This window comes from Artemia sp. Qi Xiang Cuo, chromosome 15 (assembly GCF_049724085.1).
Source record: "Artemia sp. Qi Xiang Cuo chromosome 15, ASM4972408v1, whole genome shotgun sequence".
Taxonomy (NCBI): domain Eukaryota; kingdom Metazoa; phylum Arthropoda; class Branchiopoda; order Anostraca; family Artemiidae; genus Artemia; species Artemia sp. Qi Xiang Cuo.
In genome coordinates this window covers 65,137,254-65,153,564 of record NC_142808.1, presented here as the reverse complement: position 1 = coordinate 65,153,564, position 16,311 = coordinate 65,137,254, and positions in this window count along the sequence as shown.

The following is a 16,311-nucleotide window of genomic DNA, read 5'->3' as shown; positions in this document are numbered from 1 at the left end:
TTGGTAACTGATCCGGGTGAATGAGGACTCATTCGAAGCAGAATTCGACCTGTTAGGGCCTTTTGATATTTTCAGACTGAAAAAATTATCCCCCGAATTTACATTTACGAAAAGCCTCGTTTTCCTATAATAGCCCATGTTAATTTTTCCCACCACAACCCCCCTTTAACGTTGTCTGATCAGGCTGAAATTTAGAGGAAGAGCTTTGCTGGGGCCTGGGAGCCTATCTTCGGAATTTCAGCTCAATCTGATCACTCCTTCTCTGTTTTCCAAAAACCAAATATCAAGTTTCGTGGGAATTTGCTTGCGTCGAAAATAGCTTCCATTTACTAAAAAATAATTGCACTTGTTTCTGTTTAGTCTAGCGATTGATACTCCAGACTGTCAGGCGGAAAACCGGGTTCGATTCACCGTCAGAGCAAATTTTTTATATACTGAATTTAAACTTTAAAAAAGAAAATCAGTTTCTTTTTAAATTATTTGAAAAAAATTACGTTTTCTAAAGAGTTAAAGAGGCTGAGTTACAAGGTCGACCCTTAAAACGTACAGGGATTTTCATGCATAAATTATTTGAAAAAAACTACGTTTTCTAAAGAGTTAAAGAGTCTGAGTTACAAGGTCAACCCTTAAAACGTACAGGGATTAGGAGGCACAGTCGGGGGGCTGTTAAAGAGGCTGAGTCACAAGTTCGAACCTTAAAACGTACAGGGATTAGGAGGCACCCTGTACGAAGTGATTTGAGTATTCAGGAATTAAAAGCCTTAACACAAGAATATTGAAGAGGGGGGGGTTTCGGGGGGGGCACCCCCCCAACTTTAACTCCTGACACGATCAGCTAACAGTTAGTCAAGCAATAATAAGTAATAAACTGTACAAAAATGTGCAGATATTATTTGAAAAAAACTACGTTTTCTAAAGAGTTAAAGAGGCTGAGTTACAAGGTCGAACCTTAAAACGTACAGGGATTAGGAGGCACAGTTGGGGGCTGCCGCCCCCAAACCCCCGCTTTCGCAGCCTTTAAATATAAAAGAAAAATTTCTTTAAACTGAAAGTAAGGAGCGACATTAAAACTTAAAACGAACAGAAATTATTCCGTATATGAAAGGGGCTGTGCCCTCCTCAGTGCCTCGCTCTTTACGCTAAAGTTTGACTTTCTCACAACTCTTTTTTTTAAACAATAAAAACTTTAGCGTAAAGAGCGAGGCGCTGAGGAGGGCACAGCCCCTTTCATATACGGAATAATTTCTGTTAAGAGTATAAAAGCCTCTCAGCCTTCTATGAATGCTTCTATGAGAGAACCAGTCTTTGCAGCCGTTGTTAAACAAGTGCCCCAATCCTTAAACTGTTCCGGCCTTCGGCAAATTACCCCCAAAGGCACATACATAAACCACCGTGTTGCCACCCCTACCTTTAAAGTGCAATTCGAGACTCGTAGCGACCTTGACTTCTTCCTAAAAGAATCAGTGCGCATTGGTTATAAACGTCTGCCTATCCAGGAATTTATCTTCCTTCCCCGTCGATGCTTTAAGTGTCACGAGGTAGGGCACCTAGCAGTGAACTGCCAATCAAGTACTCTCTGTGGTAGATGTGGTTCTGCTAGTCACGTATCTGACCGTTCTAATGCGTGTACTGCTAGTAAGTTTTGTGTCTTGCAAGGCCACTGGCCATATTTGTTACAGTGTGAAATGCCCAAATAATTGTCCAGCAGGAATTCAGCCTAACCCTCGTGGTCAAAGCGCTCATGGTCGACCATAATGCTAGTATAAGGTGCTAAACTCTAAACATTAACGGCTGATTCGTTCAAAAGTCTTCAGTTCTTGATGAGCTCGTGTCAAAACATGACGTGATTTGTCTACAAGAACATCTTTTAAGTAAGTTAAGCATTAGTCTTTTGGGTACTAAAGAAGGGTTCACCTGCCATGCAACTCCAGCTAAGCAAAATAGTGATTGCGGTAGACCGTCGGGATGTCTTCTCCCTTTTTAGATGTCTAACAACCAAAGGTTATTTGTGATTATTTAATATCTGATTACCTGCCCATATCGTTTTCATTTTCACCAAATAAAACTTCTCATTTATCTGCCTATCACCCAAAAACACCAAATCCGTCGTATGTACGTAATTGGCCGTCAATCAACACTGAATTGTATTGTGATAGTGTTTCTAAAATACTTTTAAGATAAAGGTACCCTTTGTTCTGATGATCAATCACTCACTGTTGCCCGCTGAGGAAAAATGTATCCTCTTTGATATTTATTGTGCAGAGATATGCCACGCTATACAATATGCAGAATCTCCTGCTGTTTCATTGAAGCGTTGGCATCGAGGAACTGTTCCGAAGTGGCAGGAAAATCAAAGTCTCTCTCAATCACGTGATTCAGCAAAGTTTTGGCTACATTTATGGATTGCATGCGACCGACCATGGTCTGGTCTTGTTGATTCCATCCGTATTGCAACAAAGAAGAAGTTTGCTAAGGAGCCTCAGAATCACCGTAAGCAAATCACAGAACAGACAGCACAAAAAATCAAAGATAATTTTAATTTCCTTTGGTCGTCTATCCGTCCCAGGATCCCCAAACTTCCCTTTCCGCTGCCGATATTTCTTTATCTGATTGGTATTCGTTTTACGAGGCTGAATTTTCTCCACCGGACCCCCCAACATGAACACAAATATGTTGAAGAGCTTGAACAATTCTTACATGCTTTCCCTGATTCTGATTACATAGTATCTGCAACGTCTGTTGCTGATGCTATTATGCGCCTTAAACAAAAGCAGTCACGAGGCATAGATGGAATTCACAGTCTACATATCAAATGTTGTGGTCTTGGGCTTTTAGAACATCTCAATTTATTACTGCAAATGATTTTTACTCAACGTTCCATTCCGTCAACATTCTGTGTTACAGATCTTTTCCTATTCCGAAAAAAGCTATGAGCTAATGAGCTAAAGTTCATAAGAGAGCTAGAAGAAAAAGGTTACACACCTCCCCATCAGTTTGGCTTTCAACATGGTATTGGTTGTGCGGACGCCCTTGCGGTTGTTGCTAATGCACTGCTTCATGCTTCTCTCTCATGTACTTCTCTCGCCTTGGCTAATCACGATGTTTGCCACGCCTTAGACTCCCTGATCTAACCACTTATGCTCTTAAGGGCTTCTAAGAGAAGAGTAAGTCCAGCTATCATTAGATTTCAAAGGAATATGTATACCAAGCTATGAGTCCAACGTAAAATCCCCCTTGAGAAAGATGAAATGGCAAAGCCACAGGATAGAACTGTACCAGTTAAGAAACGAGCAAGCCAAGGTGCAATTCCCTCGCCTTGTTATTCCAACAGCTACGTCCTCGAGGCTCAAGATCCATTTCAGATGTACTGCATTCTTTCTGGTCATAATATCTCCTTAGTCACTTATGCTGATGACATTTATAACCTTGGCCGAACTTTAGATAAAATTCGTGAAATATTTCAAAAACTTCAAACCGAGTATTTAAAATCTGGTCTTGAAATCAACGCTGAAAAAAATTACATAGTCCTTTTTAATGGGAAAGGCCCACTTCTTGGTGAAATTGTACTTTGAAATTCAAAGATACGCCTGTCCAACCCAATCATTTATCTTGGCATTCTCATTGGAAATACACGTTCTCGAATTCTTCATCTTGTAACAGAACACATCAAACGCCGCATATCAGCTTCATATGCTTCCAAAGTCTCTGCTAAGCTTCGTTTTAATCGCCGTTATCTATCAACCCTATACAACACTGTTGTTCTCCCTCACATCCTCTATATTGCACCCTTCTGGAAGGTTTTTACACACGTTGATAAATTCAAAATCCGTTCAACCTTCCTCCGTTTCGCACGATATTTACTATGATATCTGATTTGGACACACAATTCAAAGCTCATCAATAGACTTCCCATAGAAAATCCTACTAAAGCTGTTGTTAAGCTCATAGAAAAACACAACCAAAAAACTTCAAACCGCACTTGGAAACAACCCCTTTCTCACTAGCCACATCTATATACATTGTCATAGCTCCTCTTCTTCATTTTCTTCATTTTCGTCACAAGTGCCAATGTTCTTCATTATTTCTGTGTTTTCTATTTGTCTTTAATCCTAGAAAGTATGGTGCCCTTCTGTTTTTGTTTTTCGATGTGCTCCGTCAGTTTTGTTGTTAATACATGCTTAGAACCAACTCCTGCTACACTAGTTACATTGTAATAGTTGCATAGTGATTTTGCTTTTGTTTTATAGTGCTCTGTCATTTCTTTTAAGTAATAAGACAGGTTTTCAATAAATAATAATAATAATATTTTTCGTGTGAACTGAATAGCACAATAATCCGATTCGCTTGTTTTTTCGCTATCCTTGGTACTGTTATTTCTAAGCCTAGCTCGGTTACCACTTTAGCTACCTAGTCAAGTGTTTTTACTTCTGATGCAGTTCCTCCTTTGTGTCACCCTTTTAGAGGTTTGTGTCACTGTTATGAATCGTGTCAAGGAAAATAAACTTACATTTTATAGTTCTTGGTGACTTTAAGACTGATTTGGATGAACAAAGTTATCGATCCCGAGAAATATTGGAGTGCGTGCCCCCTTACGTGATTCTGAAGAAAGATTTACCATTCTCTTACATCCTTCATTCCGGTAGTGTTTTTAATATTGATCATATGCTCAGTTCGTCACAGCTAGAATGCTCAATTATTCATGTTGATATTGAGACTGATGACTTTGATCATCTATCGCTTTCATTTACTGCTAAATTGAAACGTAGCCTTTGCAATGTTGCCCCTATTGGGAATTCTAAATGGTTTAAACGTTGTAATTGGAAAAGTGCCAGTATTTCTTTGTATGTATTGCCTTTATCTACATTGCTTAGTTGTATTCGTATGCCTTACCATCTGCTCCAATTGCAAATAAAGGGTATTAAGCGTGATCTTCATAGATATTATGATGATATTATTAGTTATATGAAAGAAGCTGAAAAAATTGCGGATCCCAAAGAGCGTATTCCTATTAAAACGCAAAAATCTGATAAAGGCTGCCTATCCTGAATTAAAGAATTACAAAATAAGGTAAAACTTTGGCTGCGAGTTTGGGTTGATTGTGGTAGACCTACGTCGGGTACTGTTGCAGATATAAAGCAGAAAAAAAAGAGAGAATATAAAAAGTACCTAAAATTCATTCGTTATAAGGGTATAGAATTTCCAGCATCTAAAAAGGATTGGTCCAAATTGATCAATACTGAGAAGCTAGAAATAAGTGATCTTTATAATATTCATTTGATTTCTAATTTAGCTTGGTATGTTTACTACTCGTCAATTTTTTCCGAAATTAATTTTTTCGTGCATTCACATTATTCTCGGTTACTTTCTAAAATTCTTCCACTCCGCTTCATCAAGGTAATATTATTCCAGTGTCGGTAGCTGCTGTTGAAAATACAATTAAGCAACTGAAATCTTCATCCATTGATATTGATGGTATTAGTGTAAATAATATAAATCCGAAGTGTGTTATTCTTTTATTTCGTTCGCAGCTGTTGTTCCAAATGTGTTTAACATCTTCGCTGGGTCCGGATAGCTTTCTTTGTGGAACTGTCACCTCAATATTAAAACGGGGAAAACTGCCTTCTCATTGTTCATCTTATCGCCCTATAGGCTCTGCGTGTAACCTGAGTAAAATCCTTTAATATACTTTACTTCCTCATTTAAATGAAAATATAAATTTCGGATCGAATCAATTCGGGTTTCAGTCTAGTATTGGTTGTCAACATGCACACCGAGTTCTTTTTTTTGGTCCTTAAGAAAAGCCTGGCTGATAGGTCTGCAACTATATATATTTACTTTGGACCTTTCTAAAACTTTTGACCGTTTAGTCAAAAGTCAAGCTTTTTTTTAATTTTCTAATGACGGTGTAAATTTTGCAGTTATTTTTCTTCTTCGCTTTTGGTATGAGAAATCTTTCCTCCGAATTAATAAGTCTGGACCTCCGTGTGTCCGTGTATGTCAGGGTGTCATACAGGGAGGGGTTTTGTCACCTAATATAGTCAAAATACGCTTTTCTTGTGTATTAGATGAATATTAGATCAAACCATTTCACTGAACTCTCAGATGTTTCTTATCTTAACTGTTCGTATGATCTCCTACTTTTGCGTTAAAACAATCAGGGTGTCTCAGTTATGGTCTCAAGAGTTTCACGTTTATTTTCTAAAACTGGTCTTTCTCTTGATATTAAACAATGTGAGTGTTTAGTTCTTAATGGTCCAACTTAATCTAATGCTGCCTTAGTCTGTTGCGGTTTTTCTATCCCCTCTGGTTCAGCCTTTCGGTGGTTGGGTATTATTGTTACTAATTCAATTTCTAGCCTACGGCAGTGCACTATTCGTAATGTTCAAAAGGGTTATTCTGAGATTGTTACCAATCGAGGGAAGTATAATAGACGTGCACTGGGTAGGCTGTATGCTACATTCTGTGATCATTCTGCCCTTTATGTTTCTGGTCTTTATCCCCTTCTGAAAAAAATGATGCTAACTGGATCCAGTCTCTTTATTTCAGATATTCGTCAAAATGCTTAAGACTCTAGGCAGGCATGCCTTTCCAAAAACTAACAAACAAGTATGTGTCCAATAAGAGTCATGCATACTCCCGCCATTTACCCGTGCCCCAGCCATTTAAATATTTGCCTCTAAATTGCTTAGACTATCTGTCTATGCTTTTCTCTGTCTACAAGTAGCATTGTCTTGATGCAAACTATGCAACCTACTGCAAAATACTTGATAACTGTGTTGCCAACATACCTCGAGGGTCTTTGTGGAGTTGTAAAATCTTCGGTACGCAAGTAATTGTATGGGCAAAAACAAATGTGTATGACCTAGTCAACATTCTCAGGCTTTGTATTAATTACTTCTCTAAACATCCTCCACTAGGCACCAAGAATTCCACATGCATTTTCTATTATCCTTCGAGCACGAGAAAGCCTGTAATTAAAAATTTCCTCTGGTACTGGAGATCTAAAGTACAGTAAATCACTTTCTTACCAAGAGTTGAATTGCCAAACACAGAATCATCACTTTGCCAACCATAACTGCCTATGTCAACAAGAACAAACCGATAGGTAGCATCGCACATAGCCATCAAGACTATGCTGTGGAACTGCTTGTAGTTGAAATATTGTGATCCCGAGTTTGGGTGGAGCCTGGATTTTAATGTGCTTCCCATCAATAGCTGCAACACAGTAGGGAAAGTTCCATTTCACTGCAAACTCATGGGAAATCTCCTTCCTGTCAGATTGCTCACTGAGAAATTGTTAAAATAATGGGGACAGCACTTGGCAGATTGTATTTAAGTGTTCCATATTATTTGGTTGGCAGTCGACCTTCCCAGGTAATGTGTGAAGCTTTGGTTTCTCTGTGTACCATCCGCTGCAAGATATCTTAATGTCACTTTAAGCCTTTCTTTAGGTGAAATAGATGTTTTGAAATTTGTATTTTGTCTTGCAATATATGGTGTAACCAGAATAAGCAGGTAATGAAATTGCTTAGGTGACAGTCATAAATAGTCATGACACCAATCTGCATCCGTCAAACGCAGGTTATTGAATAGATTATTGATAAGTTTGAAGCACCATTTTCACTTCTCATTTTCAAAAAGTCTCTGACTCAAAATTTTCTTTTTCTCATAGTCTCTGAGGCTTTTAAGCCTTTTCTCTTCTTTCTTCTTCTAAGTAAGAACAATAGCAAAACAGTTGTAGCCTCATGATCCATTTTTGAATCTTAAGCCAATTTTTCCGATGGCCAGAAAAAAAAATCGATCCAGAAAAGCTATATGGACAGTGAGAACTTTGTTCTGCAATGAACATCCGGAATTCCCCGATTTATTCTGTCCAGAAAAAAAATTCTGCCTAGGAAAATTTCTTGGCAGTGAGAACTTAGCTTTAGGAGGGCAGAGTCCTCCAAATCCTGCGCTTTGTCTTGCTTGAGAACTTGTTTGTCATTTATGTGAATCTTTCAATGTTTACCAGCATTTTTGATAATCAGGTACTTATAAAAAAAGTACTTTGAAGAACTTGGCAGCATAATTAGTATTCCCATCCAAACCGATTGAATCCAGTACGAATAAATAAAATATAAATCAATGCAAAATAACTCAGAGTAAAGTTTTGTCCATGGGGGATGGGTATTTGGGACAAAACCCCCCCTCTCTCACCCAATTTTTTTGTAAATCGCAAAAAAGTAAAAAAGGCTTTTAAAAATATTTTTGAAGTGTCTTTTAAAGTTTTTGTATGAGCACACTCATTACTTCAACTGGGTACAGTTTCCGGCGACCCTGACTCCTAGTGCAACTCATTACTCTTGCATAACTGCCGAAACACATTCTACGGGCACACCCTAGCAGCATAGAAAAGTTAGTAAGGAGAACGAAAACGAACAGACGTCAAGATAAAAAAAGTTGCTCTTACCATCTATTTAGTTTTCTTTGTTCTGTAGTACTTTCGCTCTATTAATTCTATGATTAACACAGGGCCTGCAACACCTGCTACGATGCAAATGGTGCTTATTTACCGAATAAGACAGGTTCTGTGGGAAATCGTTATCTGTGTTCTTTCTCCTTAATATATTTTTCTACGCTGAGCGGGATGGTGCTTGCGGATAATGGTCGAGTGTAGTAGACCACGTAGAAGTATATTTACCACTGAATAGTTGACTGCACAGTGTTTCCACTTCTCCCGATTATTCGGGAGATCTACCGAATTCCTAATCCATCTTCCGACAAAAAAAGAAGATACCGAACCTCCCGAAAACTTAATTCCTGGAAAATTTTACTTTGTGGTCATTCTTTGTTGTTTTTTTTTACCTTGCCGTGGTCTGTGGTCTTTTAGGGATTTTCCTTAACGTTCCACACAATTGAGGCTGCGCCATTGGAATTTATTGGCATATGTATAAACATTGCCCATTATTCATTCCACAGTGGTTGCATTGATTTTCTGTTTTTGATCATTTAAACACATTCAAGGTTTATAATTAACTAATTATTTTCAATTCATAAACTAAGCACAGGTGTCGGCTTGTACCAAGAAGATGGCAACTAGCACTATGTGGGTCCATCTGATTCAGTAGGTTCAAAATTATCCAAAGTTACTACAAATTTAAAGAAATATGATAAAAATCAGACTTTGTCTGCAGTTGCTCTGTAGAGCTGAAGGGGTTTGCATCAAATAATCCAGTACAAGATACAGAGACAAAAATTGCAGCATTTTGAAAACAATTTACCATTTTTGCTGGTTGACAAGTTAGTCCCATTCCTGACAAATATGCCGCATAAGAATGTTACTGATCAATCAAGACTGGGTTAGCAGAAAGTGACGAATATAGTCTGCCAGGGCCTGGCAGCGTATTATAAAACATAAAATCGCGAAGAAAGGATGAAAACGAGGACAATTAACAGCCAGTGAAAACATTGAAATTAGTTTTATTGAACCCGAAAGAGTTAAGGGACTAAACCCACCCACCCGTGGCCCATATTTAAGAAGCGACTCGTCGTTAGGGGGGTCAAAAAGTTCCATTGAAAAAGAGTGACGGGAACATTACGATAGTGCCAAAGATGAGGAAACAGTAACTCTGACAGCCGTGGATTACTAGAAATCGGCTTTGAGTGCGCGGGACCGCCGTTGAAACCACCGTAGAAACCAAACATAGCTACGTTTGTACAATTCTTGTTTTGCTTGCCATTTTCGAACGTAGCTTCAGAAAGACTGTTTAGCTTACTCAAGGATGTAAAGACAGAGAGAAGGAATCGTTTGGTAACAGTAACTCTGGCTTCCACAATTTAGACGAAACTTGTAATGAAACGAGCTGGAGTTACAGTAGACACACTGACGGTTGACGCGCCCTTGAGAAAGAGGCTAAAAGGAGTTGTAGTGTCTGCCAGCACAGTTGAGTTATTGCATGATCAGAGCGGACTGCTCACAAAAAAAGCCATGCGATAGACACAGATTATGAATGTAATGCGGTATATGTGTCTGAGAGTTTTGCTATTTTTTTCAGTTATATGAATACTAATGAGCTGCGACTTTGCGTTTTCTCTTTATCATTTGTGAATAACTCTGGGGATGGTGTTAAAAACAAATTATCCGCTTAACTCAGACTCAATGGTCAAAGAACTGGTGTCCGTAATTCGTCCAATTTTTCTGTTCCGTCCTGAACTTGTTGGGCTGTCGTGTGGAGCCTGAAAGGGTGAGAAAGACTAATGGTCGATGAAGAAAAATGTCCTAATTAAACAGCTTTAGAGTCTGAATGAAATATGGCTGCACTTACTTTCAAAATTAAATACATTTCAAGCTTCTAGCTGCTTTCTTTTGTCATGTTTGACAAAGTTGATCGACAAATTTTCTTTCCGGAATCGCAGCTGGATCCAGTAAATCTGCACTGGCACTTTATAATCAGGAACGTTTAGAATCTGGCAGTTTATTCGCAAATCGCTTGAACTTCCAAAAACTTAATACTAAATGAAAACATTCTTACTGAGAATTCCACCGAATCCTGAGATCCATCTCCCGAATCCTGAGAGCCATCTCCCGATTTTCTCCCGAAAATTGTCAAGATTTTACAGATTTTTTGAAAAGATATGTGGAAACACTGTGACTACATCAGTGTGCTCTTACCTAGTGTTGGGCGATAATTTGATCAAACGATATATCGAAATATCGATATTTTTACTTTCGATATTCGATAATCGATAAATCAATTTCGATATTTCTGATCAGTTTTTATTCAGATTAACTCTTGGCTTTGCAAAGTAAAAAAAATTGGGTACTTATCTGTTAGCCATTACACACTCGAGAATTTGAATCTATAAAATCATTCAACAACTTAAACATATTTGTAAAAACATATTTTTACTTTCGATATTCGATAATCGATAAATCAATTTCGATATTTCTGATCAGTTTTTATTCAGATTAACTCTTGGCTTTGCAAAGTAAAAAAAAATTGGGTACTTATCTGTTAGCCATTACACACTCGAGAATCTGAATCTATAAAATCATACAACAACCGGTTTATTGTTGTTTGTATACGGAGACAATTAGCTTTGATTCAGTGGAAAACTACTTTGTAGCTATGTTTTAATAAATATTTAGTTGGTATTTTGGTTTATTTAGGTTAGGTTACTTATTGCATGCAGCCCCGCTATACTTAACCCCCACCCCACCAACCCCCAAGGGTGCAAAAATAAAGCCCAAAATATATATAAGATTGATGATTTTATATGATGATTTTTTTACATATGAAAAAAGATGATTGATATCGAATCTACACGGGCCAAAATTAATCCTTCTCTCCTTTGGCGTTTTCTGTCCTCTAAAAGCGATGAGTCTTTATCCGCATCTGCTATTCCTCATTCTGAATGGTACGCATATTATAGATTCAATATATATTATTATATTATTATTATATCCTATCTATTTACCAAGCATAGCTGTTGTTTCTACCCCGTACCTGTAGATCCAAATTCTCGAATGTGTACTGGATGATAGAAAAGTACCAACAATTATAATAAAAGTGTATTTTGCGCAATTTTTTTAAACTTTGAATAATAGAAAATCAAGCAGTAAAAACAAACTTCGATTACAAGAGTGAATATCATAGAAATCTAGACTTGAAATTACTCGGGCTCAGGGTAAAGAAAGATAACCTACTGACTACTTTTGGCTATTCAAACTCAGCAACATGTCAATGTTTTTTCCTGAGCATTTGTTCTACCTTTCAGTGATTAAATAAAAAAAAAAGAAAACAGATTTTTTCAACTGAAAGTAAGGTTCAGCATTGAAACTTAAAACGAACAGAAATTATTCCGTATATGAGAGGGATTCGCTTCATATACGTTTTTTCTAGTATTTTGAAAACAAGCTTCTCATTCTAATTAAATAGCCCTTGTGTTTCAGGAGTTGTTTTTAAAGAATTGGAACTCTTTAAAGGAGGGGGTAACTCCCCTCGCATAAGGTAGGATTTCTTTTTGTTTGAAGTTTCAAGATGTCTCCCTAGTTTCCGTTTAAAAAAAATTTATTTAATTTTTGGTTGTTTTCATTTAATACGAGGAAATCATCTCTACAAATCCGTCCCTGCAGTAAATTCCACCCGGATATTTTCTTGTGGACAATTTCGCCTAGAAATTTCTCTTAAGCCTATTTTCATTTGAAAAAAAGACTTGTCTTTCATTTAATTTTTGATCTTTTTCAAATCATGCCAGAAAACTCCTTCAACAGGAAATTTTTCATTGAAATCCCATCCTCCGAATGGAAAGTTTCTTCCACGGAAAATCCTCAGATGAAGAATTTCTCCCGCGAAAAATCTCCACATGGAAAATATCTTCTGCGAAAAATTCCGCCACGAAGAATTGCTGCCACTGAAAACTTTCCCATGGAAAATTTCCCCGTGGGAACTCCCTCCCTCCCACAAAAAAATTTCCCAGGCAATTTTAACCTCTCCGAAAATTTACCCCGGATAATATCCCCGGAACATCTCTAGATGTTAAATTGAATCGGCAAAGAGAAAGTAAAATAAATTTGATATAAGAGTTCTGGCAAATTCTCCCGTGTAATATTTCTCCTTATAAGTTCATCTTTGGAAACTTCCCTGCCCATGGAAAATTCTCCCCGTGGAAAATCCCCTTGCGCAAAATTTCCCTCCCTAAAAACGTCTGTTTACTTCCAAATAACAGAAACTATATGTAAACAACAGACAAAATTCATAACTTATAGCCCTTCCCCCGAGTACCATGGGGGGATCATGACAATTTCCTCGGAACATCTCTACATCAAAAATTGAATCGGCAGAGAAACATTATGACGAATTTCGTATAGGAGTTATGACAAATTCTCCGGTGTAAAATTTCCCCTTGTTAGTTCAGCCCCGGAAACTTCCCTGCCCATGGGAAATTTTACCAGTGGAAAATCCCCCCACAGAAAATTCCCCCTCCCCTAAAAAGGCCTGTTTACTTACAAATAAAAAATACTATACGTAAACAATAGGCAAATTCATAACTTAAAGCCCTTTTTTCAGGTTGCGGGGAATCAGGTTATCTCCGGAGTAACATTTTTTCGATCTTTCAACTATGGTGAACAAAATGAATATCTCAAAATTGGGATCGGGTGTTTTCAGGGAAAAAGGGCGTGGGAGGGGGGCTATTGGCTCTCTAATATCTCGGGTCACTTTAAAAGGGAACTGGAACTGTTATTTTCTTTCGAACGAGCACTTTCCCAACATTCTTGGGCCCTTGAATTGATGCGATCACGCTGGCGAAAGAAAGAGGAATAAATAAACCTGCATCCGTGATTTTAAGACTGACAAAAAGTACAAAATTCTACATTTACGTTAACGGGCGGTTAGAATCTTTACAAGCTGGGTTCTATGGTTAAATGACTTGGAGGGTATGCTTTTCTTTAACATCTTTGTACTTTTTGGGGGCTTTCTCTCCTTCCCCAAAAATCACGCAAATTTTCTCAGGCTCGTATCTTTTGATGGGAACACTAAACTGAATGAATCCTATATATTTGGATTCAGCATAGAAAGCCAATTCTCTTTTATATGAGCAAGGCCTATCAGCTTAGAAGGTATTAATACAGCCAAGGCCTTTTGGAGGTTCTCAGCAACATTTGGAAGTCCTCCTGACTAAACGTATTTTGAGTTTGAGAACAGGCTATACCAACTTATGGATACAGGTAAGTATGCTGTGTATTAACATGTATGAGTCAATGGATTAAATACATCATTGTTCTTCTTCTCGCCCATTTTCCAAACAATTTTCTATGTTGGATCTTTTCTGCAGGACGTTTACCAGTAGCAGAAAAGGCCGAAAATAGTTAAATATGTTCAAATATCGTTTTCGATATCGATATTTTCGTTTCGATATTTGATATCGATATTTGCTCTGATATATCCATATATCAATATCGATATTGAATATCGCCCAACACTACTCTTACCTGATTCCGACTAGTTAGTTATATTTGCTGTTTATTACCTTAAATTACCTTAAATCGCACTTGCTAGCGATATGGACGAGTACAGTGCACGCCAGTTAGTGATGATAGGGCCACGGGACATCAGCTTCATCCCATTGCGTGAGCCATAGTTTGGTTTCCCATTCCTTATCGAGATTGGCTTCGAAACTGACAATGGATGGTGAACTCACTGTCGTTTCGCTCAGATCGTTCCAGAGGCTTATGATGCGATTGGAGAAGAAATGGTTCCTCTTCCTTGTATTAGCACGCTTCCGAAAAAGCTTCGTTGAATGACCCCTGGTTCTTGACGACTGGGAAGGCTGAAAGAGGTCCTTCTCATCATACTTGAGCAGTTTGTAGGTCATTATCATATCACCTCTTCGCCGACGGTATGTCAGAGTTGGTAGCTTGAGGCTCTGCAGTCGGCGTGCATACTCTTTGTCTCTGAGCCCCTTTACGCATTTTGACGCCCGTATTTGGAGAGACTCGAGAGCCATCTGGTCTGTTTTATTAATTGGCATGGTGACACACATTCCAAATTCTAATCTCGGTCTCACTAGGCTCTTGTAAAGTTTTGTGATTATTGCAGGGCATCTACTTGTCATTGTACGTTTGATGAGACCAAGAGTTTGGTTCGCCTTTGCTACTGCAGCTCGGGTGTGGCAGTTGAAATTAAGGTCTTCGTCTACAACGACCCCCAGATCTCTTTCAGAGGTACTCTCAGAGAGTGGATGTCTCACACCGGCATTTGCTGACATCAAGTATTGCCATCGTGGGTTATTTCTTCCAAAATGGAGAACCTTGCACTTTTCAACTTTAAACTCGAGCCTCCATATCTTGGCACATTCGCCAAAGCTGTCAAGATCTGACTGTATTGAGGTCACCCCTTGCTGAGTTCCGACAGGACCAATGAGCTTCGAGTCGTTGGCATACAGGCTAAGCTTGCTTGTAACGGTTCTTGGAGCGTCATTAATATATACATTGAAGAGTGTAGGTCCCAAAACTGTTCCTTGAGGAACCCCGCTTAAGACCTCAGCTATTTCGGAGTAGTAAGCTCTGCCACCTTCACCAAAAACTCTGACCTGCTGCTTTCTTCCCTTTAGAAAGACGTGATCCAGTCCACCACTCCCTCTTGAATTCCAATTGCCTTCAGTTTCAAATGAAGCCTTCGATGGCAGACTTTATAGAAGGCTTTAGCAAAGTCTAGCAAGACCATATCCACTGGGAGACCTTGATCAAGGAGCTCAGTTATGTAATTATACGAGTCAATCAGATTGGTTTCAACTGATCTGCCTGGTCGGAAACCATGTTGTTGTTTCGATAGAAGGTTATTTGTGATCAAATGTCTAAGAACGGCAGTGTTGACAATACCTTCTAGGATTTTCCCAACAGCAGACGTAATACTGATTGGCTAACAATTGCAAGATTTGTTCTTGTCTTCTCATGTCTTTTGTTGTGAGATATGGGCTACGTTACAGTCCTGTGTTATGAATTTAGTGTCGATAGATCTCTGGACGAGTATTGAGAGGGGTGTTGGCAGTTGTGACTGAGCTTCCCTGAAGAGTTATGGATGTATTCCATCTGACCCAACAGACGTATTTGGATTAAGCTTTTTAAGCCAAGATTTGAGCTCAGCCTGATCCACTCTTATTGGTGACATTTGAGTGGTGATTTCGTAGCATGGTGGGGTTGGCAGGGGGGCTTTGTCTGTGGGTGTGAAGACTGATGTAAACTGGTGGTTCAAGGCATCAGCAATGTCTGGGGGGTCATTTGACTGGGCTCCATTACAAACCAGCTCCGAAACCGTGTGTCTACCAGGCTTATGTGCTGAGGCATATTTCCAGAACTTCTTGGGATTGGTTTTTGAGGTTGCTGCGATGACCTCCTCGTATTTCTCTATCAGTTCTCTGGACAGGGCTCGAACTTTGTTCCTTGCGGCTTTGAATTTTGACAGGTAGTCCGTTCTGTGTGGGTCCTGATTTATAAGCTTTGACAGTTTCTTCTTCTTGTACCTTGCAGTTTTCATTTCTCTGGTCATAAAGGGAAGAGTTTTCGGTTTTCGTCTCCACGTGGTAGTTGTATTTCTACTGACGGTGTCTAACAACATATTTTTCATTTTCTCCCACGTGTCCTCTACCTCCACTGTTTCGACAAATGACCAAACGCACTGACAGAGTTCACGCCTGATTTGATTGTAGTTTGTATACACATGTTTGGTTAGATTAAAGGTCTGTGGGTACAATTAAAACTGGTATTTTATAGCTATGTAATTACGAGGTCTAACGCGGGGTGCAATTATATATCAACGAGAGACTGAGGAT